At 39.9% G+C, this 11989-nt stretch overlaps 1 pseudogene; it reads left to right on the top strand.

Moving 5' to 3' along the window:
* The first annotated feature begins 4457 nt into the window (after positions 1-4457).
* LOC128568588 (AP-1 complex subunit beta-1-like) lies at positions 4458-7007 on the top strand (annotated as a pseudogene).
* Positions 7008-11989: the final 4982 nt, after the last annotated feature.

Genomic DNA, 11989 nt, shown 5'->3' with positions numbered 1-11989 from the left:
ACTACAGACTTCACAGAAATTCAAAAAATACTTAATGAATATTACAAAAAAATCTATTCTCAGAAATATGAAAATCTGAAGGAAATAGACCAATACTTGAAATCACTCCACCTTCCTAAACTCAGGAAGAAGTGGAAATTTTGAACAGGCCTATATCAAGTTCTGAAATAGCATCAACTATACAAAATCTTCCCAAAAAGAAAAGCCCAGGACCAGATGGCCTTATATCAGAATTCTACCAAACCTTCAAAGGAACTAGTACCCACAATACTTAACATTTTCCAAACATAGAAAAAGAGGCAATACATCTCAACACATTCTATGAAGGAAACTTCACTCTGATCGCCAAACCAGGAAAAGACCCAACAAGAAAATTATAGACCAATATCTCTAATGAATGTTGATGCAAAAATATAGAATAAGATCCCAGCAAACAAAATCCAGCAACATCAAATAAATTATACACCACGAACAAGTGGGTTTTATCCCAGACTCTCAAGACTGGTTCAATATAAGTAAATCCATAAATATAATACATCACATAAACAAATTACAAAAACAAAGACCATATGATTCTCTCAATTGATGCAGAAAAAGCTTTTGATTATATCCAGCATCCTTTTATGATCAGAACACTTAAAAATAGGTATAGAAGGGACATGTCTTAAACTGATAGAGGCCATCTACAGCAAACCTACAACTAATATTATATTGAATGGAGTAAAATTGAAAACATTTCCACTCAGATCAGGAACCAGACAAGGTTGCCCACTGTCTCCACTGCTTTTTAACATTGTAATGGAAGTCTTAGCCATTGCAAGTAGGCAAGAGAAGGCAATGAAGGGTATCCATATAGGGTCACAGGAGATCAGACTTTCACTTTTTGCAGATGATTTGATTGTATACCTGGAAAACCCAAGGGACCCAAAACTCTTACAAGTGATCAAGGAATATAGCAGCATCTCAGGCTACAAAATAAATACTCCCAAATCAGTACCATTCATATATACCAACAATAGTCAAGCTGAAAAATAAGTCATGGACTCTATTCCCTTTACAGTAGTGCCAAAGATGACTTTTTGCAAAGGTTTGGCAATGTGGATGGCACATGTCAGGAGCCTTGAAGAATGAGTTATAGTTTCCCAGATTGGCCAAAGCCAGAGAACTTGCAGGTGGAGGAAGCTGGAGGAACATGAAGGGGACTGGTCCATGTAAACTTTTCAGCAGTGGAGGAAGAGCAAGGACAGGACAGCAAGGACAGGAGGCAACAGACAGATGTGGGATGGGCAGTCTCATGCTCGTGGAGGTCTGCTACCAGGCAGTGGCAGAAGTAGATGATGCCAGAAAAAGTGGTATAGTGATTCTGGAATGGGTGGCAGGGGTGGCAGAGGTGGAGGCAGAGATGTGACTTAGGGAGAGTTGTAGCTATGACTACCTGAGACCAGGAAGGCCTAGCCCCACAGAGGATAAGAAAGACAATTGATGCACAAAAAAAAAAAAGAAAGAAAGAAAGACAATTGGGTTTGACAAATTAGCTGGAGGTCAGGATGTGTAAAGGGGATTTCTGAAAAGGCAGGCTGGGAATCTAAAGGGATGGATCTTGGAAAGACTATTCTCCTGGCTAAGTTTGGGGTTTTATTTCACAGGGAAAGGGGAACTCAGAGTAGCAGTTGAATCAAATTCTGGGTCACAAAGATTGATCTGATAGCATGCAAGGTGAACTGTAATGAAACACACAATATAAAGGGAGGATATTTTGTTTTTATTCTTCCTTTACGGACAAAAATTTTTATGCACAATGCATGGGGAGGGGAGATAGCACCATCTGGGTGGAATGTTGACAACTTCTATTTGGAAGAATATGCATCACCATCTTTGTGGGTCATTGCTTACATTGTGCAGAGGTGGGCTCTAGAAGCCCAGGTAAGCCTGGAGTGGCCAGCTCCAGTCTTTGGGTATAGAGTAGATTGCTGAGATCATTTTATAATCCAATCTTGATGGTTGGAGGAAAGATTACATTTTAAAAGTAGGTCTCTAAAGTGTGTAAAGAGGCTGACAGAGGGCAAGGGGGCAGGCCCTCCAGAGGCGGTGGGCTGGGCATAGAGCAAAGATGGCACAATTGTGAAGAATCTCTGAGGGACACACAGCTGCAGGAGCATGGATAAAGAGTGCTCTGGCTTCACTATATGGGAAGAGCTAGTCTGGACGCTTTCATGTCCCTGCAGACAGACAGAGTCCACCAATGAGTGACATTGAGTCCCAGGGACAATGTTCAACCCATGTACTCATGGATTAGTTATAATATGGCTTTCAACACCATGTGGATTCAAAGTGTTCACAGTCTCAAGATGGTGGTTCAAGATTAAATTCATTTCCCAGAACATGATTGCAAGAGGGACTTTACCTAACAATTGCAATCAGTGTAACTGGCTTATTGTACCCTCAATGAATCCCCAACAATAAAAAAAAAAAAATTCATTTCCCAGAACTAAACAGAATTTGGAACCGGAACTCCAAACCATAGAGTAGAATCACTTCTCACACACCATTAGGATTTAAAGCAATAGTGGGCCAAAGTTTTATTTATTGAAAATAACCATTCAGAGTTCTTAAATCACTCACAAATAATAGGGATTACTTTATATATAAACACTTGCAAATTACATTAAATATAAATGTACAATATACATCCTTGTGGATAATATGCAATAAAATGTGTGTATGAAACTTCAGCTCTCTTTTGTCTAATGCCTTTTAACAAGCTCACATATTTGGATTCCTGTGATGTAATGTTTACCTGTTGCCATTCTCAAGTTTGTGCCTCACACAAAAGTTTTGTAATACCTATAAAAGTTATGAGGCACTTTCTAGTGGCTTTCAACCATTACCAAAGAATAAAATGTCCAGGAAGATGTAGGACAAACATAAAATCCATGAAGGCTTTGGAAGAGAGCATATTCAAACATTATAACCAGCATTATTCATAATTTATGGCCACTCTGTAGATTTCACTCTAAATTTCATGTTCTTTCTACTCTCCAAAATTACAATCTTTGCAAGTTAATCTGTACATCTTTAGTCTCCATGTCACCCTTAGTGACATAAAGGAGCAAAAATTGATTTTAGTTGTGGTTGAGAATACTAATTTCTAGCTTTGGGGAAGGTAATCAGTGAAATACGACAGAAATGGATCATTTAAGATGCTACACTGTGTAGAGATATTATGGTCTCAACTTTAGCTCAATTCTGGAAGTCCTGCCATCTGTAAATACTGTTCACATCAGATACTGCCCCTCTCTGATGTCTCCTGATTCCAGGGAATGATTTCTTACTTTTTTGGCCTACACATGCCATCCTCCATCATTATGACCATAATTTATTATTTCGCCCATAAATTCAAAACAGCCAGTTAATAGATGCATAGGATCAAGAAATAGGCAGATGTACCAGTTTTTACTGTGTACTATAAAGTTGTGAATGAAGTAAATTCTTATATTTAAGTCTTGAAGATGTCTTAAGAAAGAAATATCCAGAGAGAAAGAATAGTGATAGGTAGGAAATCATGACAACACTACCTGGGCCATGCTCTCAAGCCACCACCATTTGCCTCTGGTACACATTAAAGTCTTCAAATCATGACTGACTAAGTAGAACCAATAGAAAGGGAGGAATCTTTGAATTAAAAGCTGAACTCTCCAGCTTAAAGCCCATAGCTTAGTGGTTAGGGCACCTGCTACATACCCCAAGACTGGCAGGTTTGAACCTAGGGTGGACCTGCTAAACAACAATGAAAACTACAACAACAACAAAAAGATAGCTGGACATTGTGGTGTGTGCCCGTAGTCCCAGCTACTTGGGAGGCTGAGGCAAGAGAATCACATAAGCCCAAGAATTTGAGGTTGCTGTGAGCTGTAACACCACAGCACTCTACCAAGAGTGACATAGTGAGACTCTGTGTCAAAATATAGAACAAAATAAAATAAAAGAAAATCCTCCCCCAAATAAACAAATAATACAAATTCCATACGTTGAAAAAGAAGAATAAAATTCAAGTACCTGCCTAAGATTTATTATAAATCTATAGTAATAGTGACCTTGTAGTACTCATAATAAGATAGACAAATAAATCAGTAGAGAAGAATAGAGACTTTAGAAATAGACCTGTACATATATGGTCAGTTGAATTTAACAAAATATGTCATGACATTTCAATATAGGAAGTATAATAATTTTAAAAATAAAAAAATGTCCTAAGAATGACACTGACCCTTATCTCACATGATACAAAAATAACTTGCTTTGGTATGGATTATGTCAAACAGTGGGCTTGCACAATGCCCTGCAGATTGCCCCACCTTGATGGCACACTCTCCAATGGCCCACACATCTTTGCGGACAAAGTCAACATCCATCTCTGAGACACATTCCTTTAGTTCTTCCAGAATCTGAATCGAATCATGATGTCCAACTTCTCTAGTTTGACCAAAGTAAGTTATATGTTCCAAGAGGTGATTGTAGTCATCAGGGATGTCTTCTGCAAATACCCCAACAAACACGAAAGCACCATTGCCACACCACGTGAGAAAGACACGCTGGAGAGCCAGATGTTTGAGTAGTTGTAAATTGTGTTCTGGGAGAATATACAGAAGAGCTGACAGTGTAGATGCATTACTAGAGAGCTTTCTGAAGGATCTGCATGATGAAAGCAACATATCCAGCAACTGCCACAGTGAAGCTATTTATTAAGAAACTATCAGAAACACAGGAGCTGGTACAGCAGGTCTTTAGTTTGGCAACACAGGATTCTGATAATCCTGACATTTGAGATGGGTGCTATATTTATTGGCACCTTCTATCAACTGACCCTGTCACAAGCAAAGAAATGGTCTTATCTAAGAAGCCACTGATCTGTGAGAGATAGCCCTTACTGAGTCACTGCTGCTGGATGAGCTAATCAGCCACATTGGTTCTTTGGCCTCTGTGCACCACAAGCCTCCCATTGCTTCTGTGGAAGGAAGTCACGGAATCCATTGTAAACACTTGCTTCCTCATTATGGAAGGACTGATGCAGGAGACAGCCCTGTTGGCAACACCACTGCAAGTAACCTGGAACAGTCTCAGGTTATAACCTCTCAAAGTGACCTTCTTAGGGATCTTTTAAAGCTTGACCTCAGTCCCCCAGTCAATGTGCCACAATTATCCTGCATATATGTGAAAGTACATAGGCTGAGACCCCATGGGTCTTTTAAAAGCCAGGATAAATCCTGCAGGTGGGCCCTGTACTCCTAATTGAAAAGAAAGTGGTCTGAAGGTGCTCAGTCAGAGGAATGTCTACCTAAAAGTATCCTAGCTTGGGAAATCAGCAGTGCAGGCAGCTGAATCTGTTCAACTAGTATCTTAGGCTAGAGAACCTGAGACATCTGTCTGAAGAGATGAGACCTGCTTCCCCCACCCTTTCTGGTTACATCATTATCTGGCTACCTCAGATGTTCCATTACCCTATGTCCTTACTTACCCTTTACTCAACCTTCCTGGGGGGCTGTGTTCTCCTCCCTCTCATTCTTAACCTGGAGTGCTGACTACTGACTACTGTCATTCTTAAATGTATACTCAATTATGTACCCAATAAAAGGATTCCCAGAAACATGACACGTGCTGCATTATTATCATGATGCCACCAAACACATGACACAGTTTATGTCTGTACAGGCTTCCAGTTTTATGCACTAAGTTTGGTGTAAGTTTCATGATTTCCTCAGCACTGTCTCCCTTGATTGCCAATGTCAAAGGTTGAGGTCCACAAGATGCCCAACACATAGAGATGGGAAGAGTGTATCTCTTGGGAGGAGGACTACATAGTCTCGTTGGCAGTGAGTTTGGCAGGAACTCAGGAGGAGGTCCAGCAGTGGGACATCCCTTTATCCCATCATCAGTGCCTGCAACATTTGCTCCTTCACTGACTCCAGCTGTGATCAGCAGTGGTCTCAATGACCTGTTTGAAGTGTCCACAAGAATTGGCATCGCACCTGTTGGATATGTGGCTCCTAAGGCTGTCTGTTGACCTGCAGTAAAAGCTAAAGCTTAGAGATTTCAGGAACATTTACTCACTGCCAAGGATACATTTAGCTGGAAACGAAATTCACCAACAAAGTTCTGCAGCATATGACAGACTTTGCACTGCAGTTTAACAAGGATCACTATGGTGCCATCCCTAGCACTTCTATGGCCATCCATACAACACTGATGCCAAACCATAGCATTGATGTCTCCCTTTCTCTCAGCATTTTGGGCCAAATCATGAAGATGGAACCTCTAAACAATCTGCATGTGGCTGTGAAAAACAATATTGACATCTTCTACTTCAGCTGCCTCACCCCACTTTATGTAGTTTTTGTAGACAATGGTAAAATGGAATGCTAGGTCTTCCTTGCCACATGGAAAGATAGTCACAATGAAAATGAACTCTCTTTGAGAGTAAAGAAATGCCATGTAAATCTTGGCAATGCTGGCTGTGCACAATGGGTCATGCCTGTAATCCTAGCACTCTAGGATTGGGTGAGGTGGGTGGATTGTTTGAGCTTGGAAGTTCGAGTCCAGTCTGAGAAATAAGTGAGAATAACTATTTTTATTCTGCTAAAAATAGAAAAACTGAGGCAAGAAGATCACTTGAGCCTGATTTGGAGGATACTGGGAGCTAAGACACCCCCACACTCTACCCAGAGTCTCAAGGAGACAGCTTGAGACGCTGTCTTAAGAAAAAATAAATAAAATAAATAGTGACAATATTTCCCCAAGTTGTAAATAAACAATGCTTATACTATTGCCATGAGGAATGTGGAAAGGAAGGGCATGCTGTGCCAATCACAGCAGGTCACTAATGGCATTTGAATTTTGAGTGAGCTGCATATCCATCCAGCAAACCCCAATTATATGCTGTCACTGAAGTGTAGAATTCCTGAAGTCTTCAATACATTTATCTGATCTACGAGAGCATTTTGAAAAACTAATAGATTGGTCCAGTACCCTCCATCACCTGGTGATCAGTGCAAGCCAAGAACTCTCAACTGGAAGAAATTGTACTGCTATGTAGATTCTGAACCAAAACACAGCATGTCCACCCACCAACATATGATTAGTCTGACCTGTGCTACCATTAGGATACAACCTGTTGGATAGTTTTAGCTTCCTGTGAAAATTTGTAACCACTGCTTCAGTCACCTCCCACCTCTTGCCACCCACTGGTGCTATCTGTCCTTAATCATGGGCTTCTCCATGCTATGCCAGTGATCATCATTTCCTATGTCCTCTTTTGAGTGTAGTTTGATATTTTGCAATTGAAGGCTCATTTAAAAGTAGAAAAAGACAGCAGGTATTAAATCAAGGAAAAGTGTCACTGAAAAAAAAAAGAAATATGCAGATGCTTTCACCTCATTCAAGAATGGTTGGGAAGAGCCTTTGAAAGAGACTTTCATAATTTATAATGATATAAGTACAGTGCCTTGCCACACATAGAGGAACTATATAGATAACCCCACCCCTCTCACATTTCCCCTAGAGTCTTCCTACATAACTTCTCTCAGGAGTTTTAAATTTGCATAAATTTATGGGATACAAGTGTGATTTGTTATATGGATATGTTGCATATATGCAGTACTGACATTTGAGCTATGAGTGTATCCATCATTGTACCCATTAAGTAATTTTTACATGCCCATTGCCATCAAGGCAGCCAAGGGATCTGCAGCTGGAAGACTTTCTCCACTCCAGGGTGGCAAGTTCTCCACAGGGGACCATTACATCAGGGCACCTGGGAGTGACTGCCCTGCTTTTGAAAGAGAACCTGTCACACACAGGAAGGCAGGCATTCCACAGAAGGTAATTAAGCCAGTGGCTTCCCCTCCCCTGACAGAGCACCCTTCACACCTGGGCTTCCCTCGAGTGTGAGTATCACTCCCTTCCTTATAAAAAGAAGCAGCAAGTGCTTTCGTGTGATCTAAGGATGAGAGCTCCCACCTCCTTTGAAGGAGGGTGAGGCTACCAAGTCCCCTCCCTGACCTGGGAGCTGTCTGTCTCTTCTAGAAGGAGCCTCCCCTTCCTGTAGTCAAATCTCGGATAGAACCACACCTTCCCTGCTGGAGCATTTTAGCCCACAGTTCATAGTCCCACTTAGCTGCCTGCACCAGCTCTCTTGCAGCTGGCCTAGGACAGAGCTAGGAATCTAGAGGCTCTTGTGCTCCTGAAGACAGAGGCTTCTGTCATTGCTGAGAGAAGCTGTGAACACTCTGTGCATTCCACAGCCACCAATTTCTGCTGTCAGGCTCCAAGTGCATCTGCTATCCTGTCTGCCCATTTTTCTGGAGAGGAAGGCACTCCCTACATCACTATCACCAGGTGCCTGAAACCAGCAAAGCTTGAGAGCAAGTTGCCATCTCTGTGTCAGTCTGGCCCTCCTAGGACTGAAGCACAACAACCAGGGACCTGGAGACTGGGAATTCCCAAACCTAGGAATTCCCTGACCTGGTCCCTCACTGCTGCTGCCTGAATGCTCTCCAATGGGTCTGAGGTCCAACCCTTCCAAGTTCCCAGCAACACCACAGAGGGTACCTAGCTATATATGCTAAAAGGTACTTAGGGCTCCCTCTTTACCTTAAGCAGCAGAGTTCCCAGCAGAGGAGCAAAGGTGAATCAGAAAACTATGTGTATTGAGCTGAAGGAAGAGGTTCCAAGTAAGGAATTGCCTGGCTGGGCATGGTGACTCACACCTGTAATTCCAGCACTCTGGGAGACTGAGATGAGTGGATTTCCTGAGCTCACAAGTCCTAGATCAGCCTGAGCCAAAGAGAGACCTCATCTCTAAAAATAGCTGGGCATTGTGGTGAGGCCCTGTAGTCCTAGCTACTTGGGAGGCTGAGGCAAAAGAATCACTTAAGCTTAAGAGATTGAGGTTGCTGTGAGCCGTGACACCACCGTACTCTACCAAGGGTGACAAAATGAGACTCTGTCTCAAAAAAAAAAAAAAAAGGAACCAGCATAGGAATTCTGTCAGAGGATCACAATAGCTCTCTATCAATCAACTCCAACTTAAAATAAATTTTGAAATATCACATAATGGAACTCAAAAAGTGGATTATAACTCAGCTCAAAGGGATGCATAAGAAAGTTGAAAATCAGCCTAAAGAAACCAGAAAAATAATTCAGGGGAAAAACAAAGCTTCTGGAAACGAAGGACTTGTTTAGGAAATTTCAGAATATAGTGGAAAATTTTAACAAAAAGCATATCAAATAGAAGAAAGAATTTCTTGGCTTGAACACAAGCTTTTGAATTAGCTCAGTCAAAAATAAAAAAAAATTGAAGAAAAATGAAGTCGAAAAAATGTGGGATTATGTAAACTGTCGAAATATAAGAAACAAGGTTATCACTGAGGGAGAAGGAAGAACAAAAAGTATAGAAAACCTATTTGAGGGAATAGTGGAAAAAACTTTCTTGGTCTTGCTCGAGATTTAGGCATCTAGACACAAGAAGCTCATTGAATTCTCAGATTTATTGCACATAGGGCTCCAGCAAGACACATAGTTATCAGTATGGCCAAAGTCAAAGTGAAGGAGAAACTCCTACTAGCTGCAAGATGAAAGCATCAAGTAACTGACAAAAGAAGCCTCATTTTACTAACAGCAGACTTCTCAGCAGACATATTTTAAGTCAGAAGGAATTAGGGGTCCATCTTTAGTCTTAAGGAGAATAGATGTCAGCCAAGGATTTTGTATCCTGCAAAACTAAATTTCATAAACGAAGAAGATATAAAGTTTTCCAACAGACAAGCAACTACTGAGGGAATTTGTCACCACAAGTCCTTCCCCAAGAGAACAGTTCAAAAGTCCTCTAAACACTGGAAAGAAAGGTTCATACTAACCAGTCTAAAAACTCTCAGAAATAAAAGCTCATAGATCCCATAAAACATGCAAAGTAACTGCTACCAACAAACATGATGACTGGGATTGTATTTTACGTACCAATGGTAAAATTGAATGCAAATGGTCTGAATGACTCTTTGCACAGATACAGTATAGATTGTCAGAACGGATAAAAACACAACACAAATATCTCCTGTCTCCAAGAAACACATTTAACTTATAAAAGTTGCATAGATGAAAGCCAAAGGGGTGGAAAAATGTTGCTCATAAATGAAAATGAAAAACAGCATGAGTAACTATTCTTATATTGGATAAAATAAATATTAAACAACAACAGTAAAAGAAAAGACCAAAATGATCAGTATATATTAATAAAAAAATCAGTTCAGCAAGAGCATATACTACTTCTAATTATATATAAACCTAACATCAGAACTCACAGATACATAAAACAAATGCTGCTAGACCTAAGAAATGACATAAACAGCAACATGACAATAGTGGGAGACTTCAAAACTCCACTGGCAGAACTAGACAGATCATTGAGGCACAAACTCCACAAAGAAACATTGGACTGAAAGGGGAAGTGAGAACAAATGGACTTTACAGATATTTATAGAATAATCAAACCTAAAACTTCAGAATATACATTCTTCTCATCAACACATAGAACAGTTTTCAAGATAGATTATATGTTAGATCACAAAAAAAGTATAGCAAATTTTTTTTTTTTTTATTGTCGGGGATTCATTAAGGGTACAATAAGCCAGGTTACACTGTTTGCAATTGTTAGGTAAAGTCCCTCTTGCAATCATGTCTTGCCCCCAGAAAGTGTGACACACACCAAGGCCCCACCCACCTCCCTCCTTCCCTCTTTCTGTTTCCCCCCCATAACCATAATTGTCATTAATTGTCCTCATATCAAAATTGAGTACATAGGATTCATGCTTCTCCATTCTTGTGATAGTATAGCAAATTTTTTAAAAATCAAAAATCATACCATATATCTTCAGTGAAATAAAACTAGAAATCAATTCCAAAAGGAATTCTCAAAACTATACAAATAAATGGAAATTAAATACCTTACTGATTAATGATATTGAGGTCAACAATTAAATAAACATGAAAGTAAAAAATTTTTGGATTATATTACAATGTTGACGCTAGCTGCCAAAATCTGATACAGAAACACAGTGCTTAGAGTGATGTGCATAGCAAGAAATGCCTCCATTGAAAAGACAGTAGGTCAAAAATTAATAATTTATTATCTCACTCCATGGAACTATAAATACAAGAACAAACCAAACTCCAAAGCTGGCAGAAGACAAGAAATAACAAAAATCACAGCAGACCTAAAGGAAATTAAAACGAAGACATGATACAAAGGATCAATGAATCAAAAAGTTGGGTTTTCTTAAAAGATGAAATTGATAGACCATTAGCAAGATTAACAAAAATGAGAGATGATTCACATAAGCTCAATTGGAAATGAAAAAAGACACAAAAATAAGAACGACCACCCTAGCTGACTATGAATGCCTCTGTGCACCCAGACAAGAAAATCCAGAGGATGTGAATAAATTACTGGAAATACACAATGTCCTGAATCAGAAGGATTCAACAAATTAGTATCTAGTAGTGAGATTGAATCAGTAATAAGAAATCTTCCACAAATAATAATAGAATAGAACCCCTAATCAGATATGTTTACAGAGAAATTCTGCCAGACCTGCAAAGAACTGGTACCTGTTCTACTGAAGCTTTCCCATATCAAGAAGGAGGGAATCCTTCCTAACTCATCCTAAGAAGCCAGGCAGTATCACCCTGATACCAAATCCAGGAAAGGACACAACAAAAAAAGAAAAGTACAGACCAATATCTATTATGAGCAAAGATGTAAAAATCCTCTACAAAATATTAACAAATTGAATCCAATAGCACGTCAAAAAATATTTCCCACCAATCACCCTCCCTCTGCCCCCCTGCCCTCCTTTCTCCCCTCCCTTCCCCCTTTCCCCTATTCTTAGGCTATAACTGGGTGCATCTTACAAGGGTATATGCAAAACTTAGTAAATGT

The sequence above is a fragment of the Nycticebus coucang genome, chromosome 17 (assembly GCF_027406575.1).
Source record: "Nycticebus coucang isolate mNycCou1 chromosome 17, mNycCou1.pri, whole genome shotgun sequence".
In the NCBI taxonomy this organism is placed as follows: Eukaryota; Metazoa; Chordata; class Mammalia; order Primates; family Lorisidae; genus Nycticebus; species Nycticebus coucang.
This window is presented reverse-complemented; position numbering and strand designations above follow the sequence as displayed.